General features: G+C 42.1%; 1 long non-coding RNA gene across 6 annotated transcripts in view; it reads left to right on the plus strand.

Moving 5' to 3' along the window:
- The window catches only part of LOC112659692 (uncharacterized), a 91844-nt gene that overhangs the window by 34474 nt on the left and 37322 nt on the right, over positions 1-20048 (plus strand). For all 6 annotated transcript variants that reach the window (XR_004803529.2, XR_004803531.2, XR_004803532.2 and 3 more), the window contains exons 3-5: positions 15738-16087; positions 16473-16647; positions 19815-19943. This is a non-coding gene — a long non-coding RNA (uncharacterized LOC112659692). The remainder of the gene's footprint in view (positions 1-15737; positions 16088-16472; positions 16648-19814; positions 19944-20048) is intronic.

Below are 20048 nucleotides of genomic sequence, written 5' to 3' on the forward strand. Positions count from 1 at the left end.
ACACCCTGAGCCAAAGGCAGACACTCAACCACTGAGTGACCCAAACATCCCTGAAACCAAGTAAGAGTATTCTAAACCTTGGAAATACTGCTAAGATTTGGAGAGTGTCTGGGTGACTCAGTAGGTTGTATCCGCCTTTGGCTCAGGTCATGATCCTAGGACCTGCATGGAGCTCCTTGCTCAGCAGGGAGTCTGCTTCTCCCTCTCTTTCTGCCTGCTGCTCCCCCTGCTTGTGTGCTCTCTGTCAATAAATAAATAAAATGTTTTTAAAAAACAATGTTACGATTTGAATTCATATAAGATATGATTTTTCATATTTTATCTATTGTATTCTTAATTGTATCTATTGTATTCTTAATTTAGTAACTTACAATACCCAGGAGGGGTAGGGTTATGGGAAAATAAGAATTTCCATGTACTTTAATACCTGTAAATTATTACATTTTGGAAGGCAATTTGATAGTATTCATCACATTTGAAAATATTTCTGCTTTTTGATAGGAAAATACTATTTCAAGGTTTATTATATGGAAGTTTTTTTTTTTTTTTTTTTAAGATTCTATTCATTTAATCATGAGAGACATAGAGAGAGAGAGGCAGAGACACAGCAGAGGGAGAAGCAGGCTCCATGTGGGGAGCCTGATGCGGGACTCGATCCCTGGTCTCCAGGATCATGCCCTGGGCTGAAGGCGACGCTAAACCGCTGAGCCACCCCAGCTGCCCTATATGGAAGTTTTTCTACTGACAAGTGCAAAGGCTACCCAGATGCTTTGGTCACCTTCCTCTTCTTGGTCTTGAAGTCTCCATACTCTAGGTTCCATCTCCTGGGTGGCTCCCCTTCCAGTTTTTGGGTTTTACAGGTCAGATGACTACCCCACATTCTGTTAGATGAATCCATAACTCCATGGTTCCTAGAATATTTTACATTAATAAAGTGTTTTCCTCTTTCCTACTATTATACTGTTGTATATGATTTCTCAGAACAAAACCCTTTACCATTTACCTCTAAAGACGATGTTTCTGGGCAGCCTGGGTGGCTCAGCGGTTTAGCGTCTGCCTTCAGCCCAGGGCATGATCCTGCAGACCCGGGATTGAATCCCATGTCAGGCTCCCTGCATGGAGCCTGCTTCTCCCTCTGCCTGTATCTCTGCCTCTCTCTCTCTCCCTCTCTGTGTCTCTCATGAACAAATAAATAAAAATCTTAAAAAAAAAAAGTATAATGAAAATATTTAAAAAATAAGACGATGTTTCTGGCGTTAAAACTAAGCTCCTGGACTGTGACTTCTTTACGAATATATAGGAGGTCCTCCATTGATCTAAAACCCAGCTCAGAGACAGATCACTGATGCCAAAGTGGATATATGTCCCTGGTGCTTCCAGTTATTATTAAACCCCTGATGTAAATGTATTTAACCATTATATTTCACATATTTTAAAATGCAGAATTTTTCTTCATTTAGCATCCCTGGTGTTGTGATGTGCCTGAAAATAAGTGGCATATTGTAATTGGCCATGTTTTTTCTTTCTTAGTAGGACATAAGGTAACAGTGCATCTTAAAATCAGTGGTATTCTAGTTTTGATAAAATTCAGTTGTTATACATAGTTTAATGAAACTATCAATCCAGTGTTATTTTATTTTGCTAATGAGATATGTCACGTGGAACGACATTAGAAACCTCACTACTAGGTTTAATTCATCATTGTCATCATCATTATTATTAGTGTCTCCTTAGTCTGTTACCTCATCAGTATCTTGGGAGATTCTTCTTTGTTTGAATGCAGATTTTTACCAAGAGTAGGTATTTGCCCTTGAAAAATCTCCTTTGGGGTTATTCGTGACCCTGACACGAAAATTAAGTTCTGTTTTTTTGGTATCATTTTATTTAACATTTTTTTAAAGATTTTATTTATTTATTCATGAGAGACGCAGAGAGAGGCAGAGACATAGGCAGAGGGAGAAACAGGCTCGCTGCAGGGAGCCCGATGTGGGACTCGATCCCTGAATTTGGATCAGGCCCTGAGCCAAAGGCAGACACTCAACCACTGAGCCACCCAGGGATCCCTATTTAGCATTATTTTATTTAGATAGTTGCTTCATTTTTTCTTTTCCCCAGTCCTGCCAAACTGTTGTTCCCTTAATGTGGAAAGATTGCTAGGAACTGAGATTCAGATAAAGTGTTTTGAGATTGGCTAAATCCAGGTTATGCTACTTGGTAGCTAGATAGACTGGGCAGGTTATTGAAATTTCCCCAGCCTCAGTGTTCTCATTTGTAAAAGCCTATTCACCGCAGTGTTCTTGGGAAGAGCCGCTAAGGTAATAATACCCATGGACATACTTGCTAAACTCTAAAACGATGAAATTTCGGGGGATTATTAATATTCTCAGAGGGCACCTTCAATAAGAGCTAGTTTTAACTAATTTCCCAGGCAATGACGCAAGGCACTCCACATACTGAGTTAATCTGGGATGAGTTCCTTTATTCCTGCTATAGCTCATTATTGCGTCTTCTCATGCCTGATGATGCCGGCTCTAGTGTTCAGATAACCTTAAGAGAAATGGAGTTACATCAAGGTTATATTATAGCATGAGCCTCTGAGAAAGTCAGGGGAGATTTACCACTCTCATCAACTAGGTTGCTCCATCTTCATCAGATCCATAGCTTCCCCTGCATATGGTGTTCATTCTATGCATATTTCTCAAGTGAACGTTCTGCTTCTGTAATCTTGTAATCAATCTGCAACCACGGGATCAAGTACAAATTGCTAACCAACACAGGCTCTATTCACTACGATATCCTACGAACAATAGAACTGTAAGTCTGGAAGAGACTTGAAGTCAATCCCTTTGCCCTAACGCGTAATCACATCTGAAGCATCTAAGACAAATTATAATTTAGTCTATTCTTAAAGACCTCCTGAGGTGATTTTCCAACCTCTCTGAGGAGCACATTCCAATATTTAGCAAATGATACTGTCACTAAATGCTCCTTTGTGCCTCAGTGAAATTTCTCATGCCACAGAGTAACTTTTTTTGTTGTTCTTGTTTCTACCTCAGTCAGATGAGGTCATATTGACAACACACTATCTGTTTGAGTTTATCTCTGACCTTCTATAACCCCTCTCATAAAGAGCTCCCTCTTGCCTGCAAGGTAATATTCAAACTCCTCAGTGCGCCATCTAAAGACCTAGTCAGAATCTGCCATTGGATATATTTCCAAGAATTCTGTGTTCTTTAACATGTCTTGGCTTTACACATACTGAAATGTCTTGAAATGTCTCTTCTCATTTTCTCCATTGACTTTTACTTTTATTTCAGTATTCAGCTCAAATATTACCTCTTCTAGGAAGAATTCTCTCAGCCTCCAAGTGGGCAGTGGTGTTGCACTCATGTCCAACTTCTATTACAGTAATTGGTTATTTCAGATGACATTGTTTCTTGAGTGTTTGCATGCTATTCCTCACTTCTCACTAGACTATGAGGATTGAACACTGGGGATGAGTCTTTTTTCATGTACTCTTTCTGTACAATAGCTGACATTCGGTAGGTGATCAATAAGTGAGTGGGAGGAAGGAAGGAAGGAATGTCACAATACTCTCCTATTAAGCAGGGAACCAGAAGACCTTCTTTGCCATATATTAGGAGGAAGGGGAATACAAAAACTTGAAAGACCTGACAAAAGCATCAACACGTTAAGTATCTATGAAGTTTATCCTAATTCAAATTAGCATTATCAGAAATTGCAAGAACAGTTGCAAGTATGTTTATCTCTTTGAGAGACATCATGATAGGTCCCCATTGGCCATTCCTAATGTGAAAAAACTTTACTAAGCCAGAAAGTCAAGCATTGATGTTTTATCATCAAAGAATGATTTTTCCATTAGCTTTTCAGTACCCATCAGCAGTATATTTTGCGAAAGCATATGGATGTTGGCAACCAGAGACGCACGCCATTAAAGATGCTCAGGCAGGCTACCAATACCATTAGAGGCTCCGATGGCCAGAGCTGAAAGACTGACGCTCTCCTCATACAAAATGCAGTGACGTTGGCATAGAATTGTGATATAAATAACCCTTACGACATCATGAGGTTTTCTTGATTTTATTAACACATCAAAAATATAACTTCATGGGAAGCATGGCCTAGGGAAGATCAAGTGAACCAGAGCTGGGAAGGAACCTGAGATTGTACTGTCCTGTTTGTTACCAATGTAGAGGCCAATTCTTTAAACTGCCCTTCAGAGGGAAACAAAAGCAAAAATGAACTGTTGAGACTTCCTTACAATAAAAAGCTTCTGCACAGCAAAGGAAACAGTCAACAAAACTCAAAGACAACCTACAGAATGGGAGAAGATATTTGCAAATGACCTATCAGATAAAGGGCTAGTATCCAAGATCTATAGAGAACTTATTAAACTCAACACCCAAGAAACAAAGAATCCAGTCATGAAATGGGCAGAAGACAGACATTTCTCCAAAGAAGACATAGACATGGCCAACAAGCACATGAGAAAATGCTCTGCATCACTGGCCATCAGGGAAATACAAATCAAAACCACAATGAGATACCACCTCACACCAGCGAGAATGGTGAAAATTAACAAGACTGGAAACAACAAATGTTGGAGAGGATGTGGAGAAAGGGGAACCCTCTTGCACCGTTGGTGGGAATGTGAACTGATATTGCCACTCTGGAAAACTGCGTGGAGGTTCCTCAAAGAGTTAAACATAGAACTGCCCTATGACCCAGCAATTGCACTACTAGGTATTTATGCAAAGTATACCAACATCGTGATTTGAAGGAACACTTGCACCCCACTTGGGACACCTGCACCCCAATGTTCAGAGCAGCAATGGCAAACGGGAAGGAGCCTCGGTGTCCATCGACAAATGAATGGATAAAGAAGCTGTGGTCTATATACACAATGGAATATTACTCAGCCATCAGAAAGGTTGAATACCCACCATTTGCTTTGACATGGATGGAACTGGAGGGTATTATGCTGAGTGAAGTAAGTCAATCGGAGAAGGACAGTCATCATATGGTTTCATTCATACGGGGAATATAAGAAATAGTGAAAGGGATTATAAGGAGGGAAATTTAGTGGGGAAATTTAGAAAGAAAGACAAACCATGAGAGACTTCTAACTCTGGGAAACAAACAAAGGGTTGCAGAAGGGGAGGTGGGTGGGGGGATGGGGTAACTGGGTGACGGGCACGGAGGGGGGCACTTGATGGGAGGATCACTGGGTGTTATACTATATGTTAGCAAATTGATTTTAAATAAAATATTTATTAAAAAAATTAAAAATAAACTGCCCTTCATGAACACTTGTAATTTAGTGTTCTACCAGACTCTTTTCTTCATTATATACCTGTTGCTCCTGTTTCTAGATGGTTTTATTTTTTTAATTTTAAGATTTTTAAATTTATTTATTCATGAGAGACACATAGAGAGATAGGCAGAGACACAGGCAGTGGGAGAAGCAGGCTCCCTGTGGGGAGCCCCATATGGAACTCTTTTCCGGGATCCTGGGATCATGTCCTGAGCCTAGGGCAAATGCTCAACCACTGAGCCAGCCAGGTGTCCCTCTAGATGGTTTAAAAATCTTTCTATAGCCTACCTGCCTCTCAAAGAGGTATGTTTTTGATGTCATTTAGTTGGAGTCAAAGGAGAGCAAAACAAAAAACAAAGGACTTGTGTAATTTACACACTGGAAAAATCTAATGTTCCTCTCCACCCCCGTTACTGTGGCTTTTGGTGGTGTGAATTATACTTGTGGGATGCCCCTCTCTGGACCCACACATTAACATTCAAGACATCTGTTGGGACTCAGATTGTATCTTAAAGGAAAGAATGAGCTATAGGTCTTTTAAATAACAGAGGGCAATACAGTTTCTTATACGTAAACCTTTCAAATAAGCTGGCAACAGTTCTCTTTCTTTTTCTTTTAAAATTGGCTTCTGAGGGGTTAAATAGAGGCTGCTTTCAGCTCTCTAGGATGCTATGTCTTTATTTTTAAGAACTGTTTGCTTTGCTTATTTTCCCTTTGTGAGTGGTATTACTCTATCCAATTCTCTAATGATGTTGTTAGTAAAGTTCAGTTATTGACTTCGGGCATCAATCATGACACTAGTTGTCATATCTGTATTTGGAGTGGCTAAGAGTCTTGGTTTAAAGCCCTGGATTTGCCCTGTTGTATGACCTTGGAAAAAATGTTCAAACTCCTTAGACTATACCTTTAATCTTTAATAAGACATAACCATAGTAAGTACTTCATGCTTTGTAGTACCTAATTTGTAGCATTATGATGAGGATTTAATGAATTTAATGAGATAATGGCACAAATAAAGAGTGTGTATGATTATGTGTATGTGAATATACACACATATAGCCACACACTTGACTGTTACCGTTTTTAGATCCTGGGGCTAAAACTCAGGTTGGAAGTCAGGAGGTATTAGAATAGGACTTAACTTCATTTCTGTCAACTTGGCTCGCCCACAGAAAACTGTCTATGAGTCTGTCATCTCTCCAGGTGATTCTAATATGCAAGCAAGCGTGAGAACCATTGGTCTAGGACATTTTCTTGCCTTAAAACATAGCTGGTTTTAACAAGTGAGGATGCCCATCCTACATTTGCAGGGTTTCAGAGAAGTGGAGTCTGAAATCCTTTTCATTAATCTATTTCAAAATACTTCTTATTGTCACTAAATTGCTTCTTAAATTGTCTTTCTGAATCATCATGCTCTAGGTGAGCCCAAGGTCCTTCACACAAGTGGCCTCTGTGAAGATGAAGCAGTTTGACAGGAAATGGTATCACGTGGATATTTGTGTATGCCTGTGTACCTCTTTTCTTCTTTTTTAAATTAAAAAAATTTTTTTAAAGATTTTATTTATTTATTTGAGAGAGCGTGAGCAGGGGGCAGGGGGGAGGGAGAGAAAGAAGCAGGCTCCCCACTAAGCAGGAAGCCTGATGTGGGGCTCTGGGGCTCCACCGAAAGACCCTGGGATCATAACCTGAGCTGAAGGCAGATGCTTTACAAACTGAGCCACCCAACTGCCCCTGTGTGACCTCTTTTTTGACTGTGTGGATTTCAGTTTGGGTGACAGAGCAGGCCTTATAAAGTCTGTTTACCCCCATCAAAGTAGAATGGATGTACAGTATCTTTTTGAGATTTACAGGAATGAAAAGCCAGAAAAGGCTTCTAGCAGAGGGATTGCAAATAGAAATTAATGGCAGTTTACTCATTATTACTAAATTAGATTATGTGAACCATCACAGATATTCTCGGGCTTAATATGTTGTCTTGATTGATTGATGTGGGACCATATTTATGAAAGTTTTCAGAGATTCACTCACGAAGAATGGACTTTTCCTCACCCAGTCTGTCCACTGTGTTAGTTGGCACTCCGTTGGTTGTAATTGACAGAGACCCAATTCGAACTACAATTTTAAAAGGGGTGGGGGGGGGGGGGAGTGAGAATTTTTGGTTCTAACAGCCTAGGAATTAATCAGTTGACCTGTCTCTGACATAGCTGGATCCAGAGAGTCATATCACATTTTTAGGCCTTAAGGACACTCCCTAAATCCCTCAGCTTTACCTTGTTCCAGTTAGTTTCCTTCTCAAGCAGACCCTTGATGCCAGGCTGTCAGTTTTGGTATCCCGACAGAAAGAGTACTTCTCTTTCCCAGTCATTCCAAGAAAAGCTTCAGGTCTTGGTCTCATTTGTTCTAACCGCCACAGCTGAGGAATAAAGAAGACAGTGTGATTCATGAACTTAAGTCACATGCCAGTCCCTCCAGGCATGGGGTCAAGCTCATCCTTTAAACACAGAAATTGGGGATGCCTGAGTGACTCAGTGGTTCAGCGTTCGCCTTTAGCTCAGGGCATGATCCCAGAGTTCTGGGATGGAGTTCCACATTGGGCTCCCTGCAGGGAGCCGGCTTCTCCCTCTGCCTATGTCTCTGCCTCTCTCTGTGTGTCTCTCATGAATAAATAAATAAAATCTTAAAAAAAAAGTTAAAAATAAACAAATAAAAACACAGAAATTGGAGACAGGTGATTGCCTTAAGGAGTGTTGAGGGCTGTAACCAGAAGAAGAAACACGCTGAGCTGTCACAGGACAAGTATCCACTGGTAGGTACCTCATTGGGCACGAAGTTCCTTCAATATGAAACAAGATTTTGGAGTCTTAGCAAAGGAAGATGAGGCTGAGATCTATTCTTTGGGAGCAACCCAGTAAGTTTTAGAAAGGTGGAAGTCTGATTTTCCCCCAGCCTCTTCTTCTGCCAGTTTAAACAGTGTCTATTTGTTTGCCAGTGTTATGGGAAAGAGAGCTGAATTCATCAGAAGGCTTTTACATGATGCTGAAGTGCCCTATTTCATTATTTTTTTTTTTCATTTAAGGGAGTGAATTAACTTACACATAAGCCCAAGGAGAGCAGGCCGCAGGGGAGAGAACTGTTTTCCAAGAGCCTCTCGGTACCAGTAGGTCCATATTTCATAATATTTAATGACACTCCATAAATTATATGCCAGATCTTCTATTATGCAAAAATAGACACCCTATTTAGGGGTTCAGCATGATTTCAAGCAGGCACAGGCTCTCTTTTTGCATTGTCTACTTTCCCCAGGGACTCACCCTTCAGGAACCAGTGTAGTTCCCTGAATTTCCTAATTGGTAGCATTCTGGACTTTCTGGAGGAGCCCTGATATCATGCATTCCCCTCACCTCAATAAAGGAAATCCATGATATGCAGTTAATATGTTTTTAGCTATCATGCTTTGTAAATTTTTATGTATAAATTTTTTAAAATCCAAGAACAATTAGACCATGATTCTCATTTGTGCCTCAAGAACTGTGATCTCAGATAACCCGTGACCTACCTTCCCAGCACCATATATGCATGTGGAAGGTGGCTAAGCAGAGATGTGAGACACCATCCTTACTTGGGCAGAAATTATGCCCAGGAAAAAAAAGAATTGCACTAATTGTCCTTCCTGTGACTTAAGATGTATTAAACCGATGACACTGTCTTTGCTCTCAAGGATATTAAGATTGAGGCAAAAATGGACAATTCATAGCAGACAAACAGCAGACACTTCACAGAGTGAACATTCAGTGTCCCTGGGAGCATAGGTTGATATAAACTCTTTGCAAGACAGTTTATCAGTATCTATAAAAATTTTTAAATGCAAAATCTATCAACTTTTAAAACAATGCCAAAAAATGAGAAGAAAACATTAAAACAATAAACTCCAGGTGAAGAAGACATTTCTGTGTACCATGTAAAGCCTTTAATATCAGAGACCGATAGTTAGGCTATATAAAAATCCATTTTTTAGGATGACGAAGAAATAAAATCAAAGACAAATGGCAAATTGTAACTTAAAATTCATATAAAGGGCTACTTTCCTTAGTATACAAAAATCTCCTATGCATCAGTAAGGCAGAGAACACCAAACCAACAAAACAAATAGACAACTATGGAAGGTCAGAACACAGAAAAGGAAATATACATGTTTTTAAAACATATTAAAATGATTATTCATAAGAAGAGATACTCAGATTAATACCATAAGGAAATGCCACTTAATTTCTCAATTTAGAAAAGATCAAAAAGCTCCTTCATGCATTATGTGTATTCTGTTAAGGTGGGAGTATGGGGAAATAATCACCCCTAATGAATTTCTGTTGGAATATAAATTGGTAAAACCTCCAGAGAGGGCAATTTGGCAATAGATACCCTATTTAAAAATATAGCTACCTTTTGCCCAAATAGTTTTATTTCTAGAAATGTATCCTCCTTTGGACATATTTGTCCTTTTGCTAAATTATGTGTCTAGAAGGTTATTTATTGCAGCATTGTTTGAACTAGCAAAACAAAATCTGGAATAACCTACAAATCCATCAAAAGGGGACTGGCTGAATTAAATTATGGCACATCCCTCTGTAGAATGCTACTCAGCTGTAAAAAAAGAATGAGCGCCATGCTGACATATGGCCATATAGCAGAGATACATGGTTAAGTAAGAAAAAGGAAGGTGTAGAACATTGCATTTCTTACACATATAAAGGAAGTAGGTAACAGAAGCATTGGAAACTGTAAGACTTTCACACAGTGGCATTCAGGAAGCTTACTTTTTCCTAAGTACACTTTTAGACCTTTTAATTATTGTACTGTGTGAATATATACAACCTTTTGAAATTAATATAATTTAAAAAACAGTAGAATGCCCACATGAATTGATGAGACAGTTCTACCTCTAGTAATTAATCTAATAGCCTAGTAATTAATCTAATGGTTTATAATTGCATATCACAGCCCATCAATAGCTGCTCAGATAGTCTGTGAGTGGTGGTATGGAATGTTCTTCAAGACATTCAAGACATAGTGTTTGGGGTGCCTGGGGGGCTCAATGGGTGAAGCATCTGCCTTCAGCTCAGGTCATGATCTCAGGGTCCTGGGATGGAGCCAAGTCGGGCCTACGTGCTCAGCGGGGAGCCTGCTTCTCCCCTGCTCACTGCTCGTGCTCTCTCTCTCTTTCTGCATCTCAAATAGATAAGTAAAATCTTAAAAAAAAAAAAAAAAAAAAAAAGACCTAGTGTCTTTTTAAAAACTAAAACAGAAGCCAAAGCAAATTACAGAAAAAAATTATAGTATGTGCCCTTCATGGGAAAAGTGAAATATGACTATAAACAGTTGTATAGACATAGGACACCCATGTGTTTGAAAAGACACACGGGTATTTAATAGTGACAGACTCTGGGCCTGTGGCCTGGGGGCACTTGCTTTGCCATGTATCTCTTTATATACCCTATGAATTTTCAATTCCCTTGTCCAGATAATAATTAGTTCAACAAAAAGGAAAACATAAAGGCAAGGACAAACATGTAGCTTTATTAGTTTGTGAACAGCTGAATTGACCTTCTGGATCAAGAGAGCCATGCCAAGTTAAAATCAATGTTAAAGGAAAAGCCAAGCTCAACATGTGGAGCCGAAGTCCTAGAGATACATTCCAAAATGACCAAATAGATGGAAAAGGTAACCACAGATGATAGATGGCTTTACCTTTCGAGCAGTGATAGGCTGAGATTTAAGAGAGATTCAGCTATAACAAATTCCTTTTCATAGAGAATGTTGTACTTTTTATGGAATTTGGCAGATAGAAAAATAGAAACTGTTGACTTTTCCATGTTGCCCATTATGCAAAATTCTGAAATATTCAGAACACAAGAAATGCATGCAACAATTGCAGTGACCTTAAAAAATTATTGGGCAAGTGTATCAGAATCCACTTCACATCGCTGATGTCCTTGGTCACGGTGGTTGTTTTGTGACCAAGTGATCGTGGTATCATGCGTTCTGGGATTGGAGAGAGTGCTTCTGGGATATGCTCTTTCCCACTGAATTTTTTTTTTCTTTCTCACTGAATTTGATCTGAGTGGGATGTGAGCTGAATCGGTCATGCGGTCCCGCATGGGGTCTGAGGGTGGAGGCCACACTGCTGACAGCAGAGGCTGGAGATGCAGAGAAACAGGATCTATCGACACTGCATTATTGAACCTGGCCAGGCCCAAAGCCACATCCACTGTGAACATTTTGGCTTTTTAGTCGTCTGCAAAAGAGAGAACTCTAACATAGTTCCTATGGAGATGATCGTAGTACCAAACCTTGGTCTTTACTTTTTCCTATACATCTCCATCTACCGTAGCTCAGGGGTCCTTCCAACGAGCCTATGCAATAGTCAGGACAGTTTATATTCATTTCCATTTATATTTGGGAGAACTGAGGCTCATGGAGGCTCATGGAGGTCAAACAACTTGTTTGGGGTCAGATCTTGTAAGAAAGAGAGCCCATGCCCTGCCCCTTCTCCCAGGCACTGGGGCCTGTGAGCTCCGAGGTCCTCCCACTGCCCCCACGGCTGGCACTGGGGGCCCTGCAGGCTCAACCAGGACAGGGTCTGAGGCCTGAGGAGGAGCAGAGAAAGGAAACTTCTGCTGAGGAAGCGGAAAATAACCAGCTCCTCATCCCAAAGGAGTGTCAGGATTGAGTTTAGCTGACTGACGGGAGAAAGCTTCCCCGGGTGAGGAGGGCACCAAGGGGCAAAGCCAGGTTCTGGGAGGCTGAGGGAAAGTCACAGAGTAGACTTGGGGCAAGGAGACGAGGGAGAAAGCACGGGTGGTGATTTTTCCATTTCTGTGCCTCCATGTCCCTGAGCGTCTTCCCAGATGGGAGCTCCTGACCTGGCTCCTCCCTGTCCTGGCCGCCTCTGTCCCCCCCCCCCCCGGGGCCCACTTACCTCACCTTTCCCGGGGCCCCTGCACTCAGGAATGATATAACATCAGCCTGCGTGTTGGGTACAGAAGAATGGAATATGAATTATTTCCATCTCTCTCTCTCTCTCTTTCTCTTTTAAAGTTGGAGGATGGAAGCCATTTTATATGTATGACAGAAAGATAAAATTCCTGGATGAGGTTTGAAATATTCTCTCTCCATTTATCACTGTCTTTGGGGTGTGGGGGATTCGGGACCTCAGACGCCAACCTAATTAAAACTGCTGGGTTAGAGAGTGAAGAGGAGGCAGTGCCAGTTAGCATGTTCTATAATTAAGGTCTCTCTCTCTCTCTTTTTTTTTCTTTTAAAAGATCTCCCCCACTGCCTGCGCACATGATCACCGTTGGTTCAGGATTTTTGTGGGTTGCAGGGGGAGCGGCGGGGTCAGCGGTGAGCTCCCCCGCCCCTCCCACACCTAACCTCTGCCGACCCCTCCCGCAGCCCCTAGTTTTTCTTCTTCAGGACTTGGCAGGTAGTTTGTCACACTGATCTTAATCAGATCACTGTGTAATTACAGAGGGACTGTCAGGATATTTTTGGTTGTCATCTCCTAACAAAATGCAGATTGCGTGGCATGTATACATAGAATTACTCTGTAATTCAAAGTAAATTGACATTTAATTTCAATTTAATTACACAGGAATTACAGGCATGACAGATACAGTCTAATTAGGAAGCAAAGTATAAGAATCTGTTTATGGAATGAAAATCCATATCGTGTCACACTTTTTTACGGAATCAAAATAATTCCTCTGCATTTTTGTGGAGCATATGTAATAACAACAACAGCCGTAGGAATTAAAGCTACAACCCTGGCCCGTCTACCGTGTACACGTGTTTTTTCCCATTTGATCTCGGTAACTCCATGAGGCCGGCCTGCGCGTTCCCATGGTGTCCGTGAGACACACGGTCGGGGAAGGTGGGAACAGTGCCCTGTGCCCCACAGCGAGCAGATGGCCAAAGGGAGGGTGACATTCAGTTCCATAGGACTCTAGGTCCCGCACTTGGCTCCACTGCTGCCTCCTGGTTGTCACTGCTACAGCAAAGGGGCAGGAGGTGATGCTGGCCTTGGCCTCACCACCTGAGCTCTTTGGGGCTGTGGTCTGGAAGCTGGCACTTGTATTTCCTTCCTTCCTTGCTTTTTATTTCTCTCTCTCTCTCCTTTCCTCCCTCCATGTCTTCATCCTTGCGCTCACTGCACAGATGCTTCCTGGGCCCCATTCTCTCAGGCTCTGTACTGGGCCCTGGCTGTGAAAAGCCAAGGGAAGCCTCGTGGGTTTGCTCTCCCCGTTCTGTCCCCTCCGAGGACACCTCAGGCAGGCCACCCAGCAGCCACCCGTGTGGTGGACCCAGAGCGCTTGGCTGCATGCTCCAGGGCCCAGCGGGAGGCAGCCGTGTGCGGGGGCAGGAGCAGGTGGGAAGGGGCACAGAGCCTTCTGTGGTGGTTTAGTGGTGGTTTTACCCTCATGATGGTTTCGCCCAGACTCGAGGTCTCCCCGACTGTCTCTTCTCTCCCTGCAGGTCTTTCTTTTTGTTTTTGATTTCTTTCCCTCTCATCCCTGCCGTCATGGTACAAACCAAATGATAACCTGGGCCACTACCTGCCTTGCCCCAAACCCAGGCCCATCTACCTAACAGGACGGTAGAACTTTCTAGCTAATTAATTTTCTTCCGCCTGGCTTGCCTTTATCCTCCCTGATCCTTCCCCACATGCTCAAGTATTGTGATAATCCCTTACATGGATATCATACTTCACAGTTTGTAATAGGCTTTCCCTTACACTGTCTCATTTGATCCTTCAGCACAAATCTGTGAAGAAGTCAAGTTAATATTTTTATCATTTCCAGTTTATAGATGGGGAGATCAACAGCTAGACACTCATCCCCTCCTATGGCTTATCAGTAGGAATATTGGTCTCAGACTCGGCTCTTCTGGGGTTGATGCCAACTTTGTTCTCAGGACATCAGCTTCATGTCTTGCATCAAAGACCCTTTATGTTTTTCTCCTGTGCCCCAAATGTCACTATTAACATGTCACCTATATAATAATTTATTTTAATTTTTGCAAATTAATTTAAAAATACTTAAATACTTGGGACGCCTGGGTGGCTCATCAGTTGAGCGTCTGCCTTTGGCTCAGGGTGTGATCCTGGGGTCCTGGGATCGAGTCCTGCATTGGGCTCCCCGCATGGAGCCTGCTTCTCCCTCTGCCTGTGTCTCTGCCTCTCTTTATCTCTCTGTGTGTCTCTCATGAAAAAATAAATAAACTCTTAAAAAAATAAAAATACTTAAATACATTTATTTTAAACAAGACCTTCGCATTACTACCTCAGCAGACAACTAGCATTCCTTGATAGAAAGAGAAGCTCACCATTAATCCAAATACAACGAGAAAGGAAGCAAATCACTAGATTGGAGCTAGTTACTGTTGCTTGCCCAGTTCTTAGCCCGATGCCAGCTCCTTACTTAGCCAGTTCAACTTAGCCGGAGTGAGAGGGGTGTTAAATGTCTACTACCACTCAGTAGAGACTTTCTCCTGAAGGTACTTGGAAGCCCTGAAAGGGAATTGAAAATAAAAATGAAAGCAGAGGCCAGTTTTCCCACTGTGCATTCAAAACGTTTTTATGTTCTGTGTCCTACTGAAAACACTCACGTGCCCCCTTTCTGGCCTAACTCTTCTGTCTCCCGTGAACTCGACTCCACTTTTGCCTACACCGATGTGGCCCAGAAGGTTGCATCCTAACGGTGAGGTGTCACAGACCAGTACTCACCCACATAGCTTTCTTCACCGGCTGCAGGGCCGTTCTAGTGCCCGGGGCCCAAGGCTTTTTGGGCACTTTTTCAGTCTTCTGGGGGTAGGTGGTGATTACTCTCTCCTAGATTCCTTTTAAACATTGTACAGACCTGTGTATCTTACCAAGAAATGTACCTTATGAAAAAAAAAACAGAGGCGTAAGAAAAAGTGGGCTCCTCCAGGGTTCTGGAAGCCTTGGTGGGCTTCCTTCACCTCCACACACGTAGATTGCAGCTTCCCTGTCAGTTAGAAAGTCAGATTTGGTTTGCTTAAATGGCAAATAGCAGTCCCCATGCTGAGAAGTGGAGCATTTTGAGGACATCAAGTGTCTCCTTGAAAACACATCTTGATGAAATGTAAATGATGATATAAATGAATCAAGCCCAATGGATTAATCACATCATTAACATATCAATCATTAACAAGTGGATTTGGTAAAAAACAAAAAAACAAAAAACCAAAAAAAACAAATGGAACTGCTCCCACACATGGATCAGAAATTCATACATAATGCTGCTTCGAATCGTTTCTGGAACGAAGCAGATATAAATATAGATTCATAATAAAATAACAATAATCTTGTCCCTTATTGTAATTTCAGATCTCGACATGACGACTAGAGGTACTTAAGAAAAGATGCTTCTGTTTGCTTGCTGTGCCCAGTTGGAACACAAGCAGAGAGTGGCACGCGTCTAGTGCATGGCCACAATCACAATGCCTGGAGTCCTTACTCCTTGTCCAATTACTTTCTTAACCTCCTGAAAATAAAATCGGGAAGGAAGCAAGTCACTTCTAAAAACACACGAGAGGATTTATGGTCAATATGCGGGAGATAAAAATCAAAGGAGCCACTGCTGCACCTCTGCTTCTCCATCAGTTTAAAAAGAGTGCATACAAACAACAGATCCGCCTGTGCAGAGGGGTTAGCCCGTCAAAAGGAGATCAAAAGCAGTAAGTGTGTGTGTCTCCAGGAGGCACAGGGCGGCAGAGGACTGGGGACTCTGCAAAGAGTTTGTCACGTGACCGAGGCGGTGAGGATGGAGAGCAAGCCAATGAGAGCACATTTCCACAGAGTAGGAAGCTAGTCACCAGGTCTCGTACTTCCTGCCTTGGGATTAGGAGAGAAATCTACCCTGCGCCCTGTGCCAGGGTGTGGGCTGTGGGGGGTGAGAAGAGGGAGGGACCTCCTCTTCCTGATGCCCTTTGGTGCTGAAGGGTCAGCTTTTTGCAATGGAGGTAGGGGGAACTCCAAGAGCTCACCACGGTGGTTCCATTAGAGGCACAACTGTCCAGTGGGGTTTTTGTGGTATCTCAGTAACCCCTTCTCCCTTGGCAGCTTCTCTTTTTCAGATTCGCTTGACTGCTTGGTTACTCCAAAGAGGAGATGCCCCATTCTCTCTGGATCTGAGCCTCTTGCCTCCCTGTGTCTCAACCCTATCAGGAAATATCCATGCTTTGTCCTAAGCTGGAGACCAAAGTTAAGGGGGACAGCCTGAGACACTTGCCTTCAGGTAAGCAGTGGGTGTCATCTTGCGGGACGCAGGAGCCTGTAGTGCATAAGGGAACAAGTGCTGTGTCGGGAGCAGTCAAGTTGAAAGCACTATTGACCTCAGAGTTTGCCCAATAAAACACTTCCGTGGAGAGGCTTCCATCAGTTTCCACCAGCTCCCAGTTTGAAACCCTTTCAAGGTCTGATAAAGAATCTGATAGGGGCTCAGTTAGTGAAGTGCCTGCCTGCCTTCAGCTCAGGTCATGATCCCAGTGTCCTAGGATAGAGCCCCACATCAGGCTCCCTGCTCAGTGGGGGTCTGCTTCTCCCTCTCCCTCTGCCTGCTGCTCACCCTGCTTATGTTCTCTCTCTCTCTCTCTCTCTCTCAAATAAAAAAAAATTAAAAAAAAGAAGAAATTCCTCCTGATAACCTTAAAAAAAGGATCTGATAAAGGCAGTGGAATTAAAATTTTAATGAATATGATTTACACAGTGTACTACCTCCACCCCTCCTCCACCCCCCACGCTCCTGCCAAATATAAAGGACTTGCACTGGGAAGACAGAATTAGTCATTTGCAGGCAAAACAATGTGTAGTGGAAGTACTCAGGACAGGAAGGCTAGCTTATAAAAAAAAATGCACACTTTCAGGTCCCCAATACCCCTTGGAAAGCAAAGTCATGGCCCTGACCCTTAAGTTACACTTCCACTCCCTGTACTTGTGTGGTGGCCAACACTCATGGCGCCTTTGCTCACTGACCCTGGAATAATCAGCCAAAGGCACATTCTCAGCCTGGCCCTCCTGGTAGTCAGACTGATTAATGGGTATTGGGAGAGAGGTCAAAGCTAGAGAAGAGGCAATTCCTGTGTACTCACCACAGATACTGTTTGAGGCGGGGTGAGGAAGGTCCTTTGAGGTTCAGTCCAGAATTCCTCAGAAGGGCTTGACAACTCTCCTGCACCACCTTGAGAGTCCTCTGTTAAGAAATCTCTTACCAGGAGCACCTGAGTGGCTCAGTGGGTTAAGTGTCAACCCTTGTTTTTGGCTCAGGTCATGATCTCAGGGTCGTGAGATCGAACCCTATGTTAGGCTCTGCACTCAGCACGGAGTCTGCTTCAGATTCTCTCTCTCCCTTTGCCTCTCCTGCTGGTGCTCTTCTGACTCTCATATAAATAAATACATAATGTTTAAAAAGAAAAGAAAAGAAAAGAAAAGAAATGTCTTACACCATGTTGCAAGAAAAGAAAAGAAAAGAAAAGAAAAGAAATGTCTTACACCATGTTGCCAGAGATCTGAGGCTCTACTGAAAAATTAGATTCCAGTGGTAAGTGTGGTCAAAAGGCCTGATTTAGGATTTGGGAATTCTGACTTCTGGTTCAAATCTCTGCATTTATTGGTTGTAAACCTTTGTCAAAGTGCCCGACTTTTCTAGACCTTGAGTATTTTGCCATTAACTTTTCTAACTTCATCATTGTGATAGGATCAGAAAAGAGAATAATGCAGCTCCTGTCAGGGTTGTGAGCCTCAAAATGAAATGCTGTATGTAAACGTTTTGGGCAAAGTGCACAGTGCTTCGCACATGTACAATTATTCCTCTCTGGCTCTTTCTAGAAGTAAAGTTAGATGCCATGGAAAATTGGAAAAGCCTATTCTTGCGAATTCCTAGTCTCCTGAATCTAATGGGAAAACATCAGGCCAATTTTAAACCTATGTATTTCATACCACGGAGGGTTTTTTTTTTTAATGCCAAAATGAAAATTTTACTTACTCCAGCACTTGATGGAAATAAAAATGAAGTCTGCAAGAATATTAAATGCTTAACCTATCATTTTCTTGCTCTTGGGAAATATATATATATATAAAGAAACCCTGCACATTGTGTTCTGTTGTCTTGTGTCTATACATAATTAAAGATCTCTTTCACTACCCAAGATAATTTAAAGTTCAGGAGGGATAAATATCACCACTCTCTCAAATGTGTGAGAGTTTTAATAAACTGAATTTATGCTGCCTGGTTCTTGCAAAATTAAGAATTAGACACATACACTTTCCAGGAAAAGTAGTCAATCCCCTTGCTTTCTTCTGGACTAAAATATGATCCTTTCCCCAGTGAAGGGAAAAACAACAAGAAAAGGCTGGCCTATATTTAGCCCTGCTTGATGACCAGCTGGCAGCAAGGGAAGAGAAAGAGATTTGGACATTGGGTATAGAGGTAGCCTCAAGACTGCAAGTCTTAGAAAAAGACTCCAGGGCAGCCCCACATTGGGAGTTCTGCAGATCACATCTATTCTCACCTATTTGAGTTTACCTTTGGAATTTCTGAATGCCTTCTGAAGCAGTTTTCCTTTTTCTTTGTCTCAAGCAATTAATTCTACTCAACACATTTTAACTTTTGATTTCAAGTCAGATGTTCCTTTTAGCATCATTTTTGTTTATTCCAAAGAACCTTAAGTTATAATTATCAGTGGGTTCAGTGGTGATCATCCCCCAAACTTTACAGGGTAAGGAGGACTCTGAAAAGCTAGGCATATAGTTAGATTTTATTAATAGCCATGTCTTGGAGGCACTGAGACACTTCTTTCCAAGTATGGGGAATCCCTTATAAAGAAAATTGTCACTTCCGAGTAATAATTGCTCTTGATTTTTATAATTCTAGATCTAGAGTAAAGCTGGAAATGTGTCTGAAAAAGTTGTCAGTGGATTAAAAAAAAAAACCTGTTGCTCAATAAATAAATAAAAATTCTGTTTACACTGTGGAGTCACATTGCAGTCATTGCTAGAAAGTGACTGTAGCCTTTGTTTTAATAAAATACACCAGGTAAGTCCCTGAGGCTGTCTGCCAGCAAAAAGGGGGTGTGTCTGAGTAGAGAGGGCAGGGGCAATTTCCAGAAAGAACACTGTTTACAGGAAGAGCCTGCTTTCTAAGAACCCTTGCTCCCAGTGAGTCTTAGGGAGTGAGCCAATCCTGTGTGTGCACACACAGGTGTGTGTGTTTGTATGTGGAGGACTGTGTGTGCACATGTATGTGAGCACATCCTCGTGTGTCTGTGCAGGTGTGTGCACGTTGTGGGCTCGCGCACGGTTGTGTGCACGTGTGCCTCTGAGCGCGTGCGTCCGCAGGTGATGGTGGTGAGTGGACAGAGAGAGGGACCCAAGCTCTCTCTTATTATGCTTTTCTTTGGTGCACAGTAACCTCTCCAGCTGCAAAGTGAATGACGTCTAGTGCGATGCTTTTTCTAAAGCCTAATCAGTTCCCACAGTCACAGAATTAGAGGGAAAGAAAGGAAGAAAAAAGAAGATAGATGGGTTTGGCAGAAGGTAAGTTGCTATTACTATATTCTGTAAACATGAAATTGTCCCATTAAAATGATTCTGAATTAGTGTGACACAGTCCGGAGAAAAAAGGTTTGTATAGAACCTCTT

The sequence above is a fragment of the Canis lupus genome, chromosome 11, assembly GCF_003254725.2.
Source record: "Canis lupus dingo isolate Sandy chromosome 11, ASM325472v2, whole genome shotgun sequence".
Classification (NCBI taxonomy): Eukaryota; Metazoa; Chordata; class Mammalia; order Carnivora; family Canidae; genus Canis; species Canis lupus.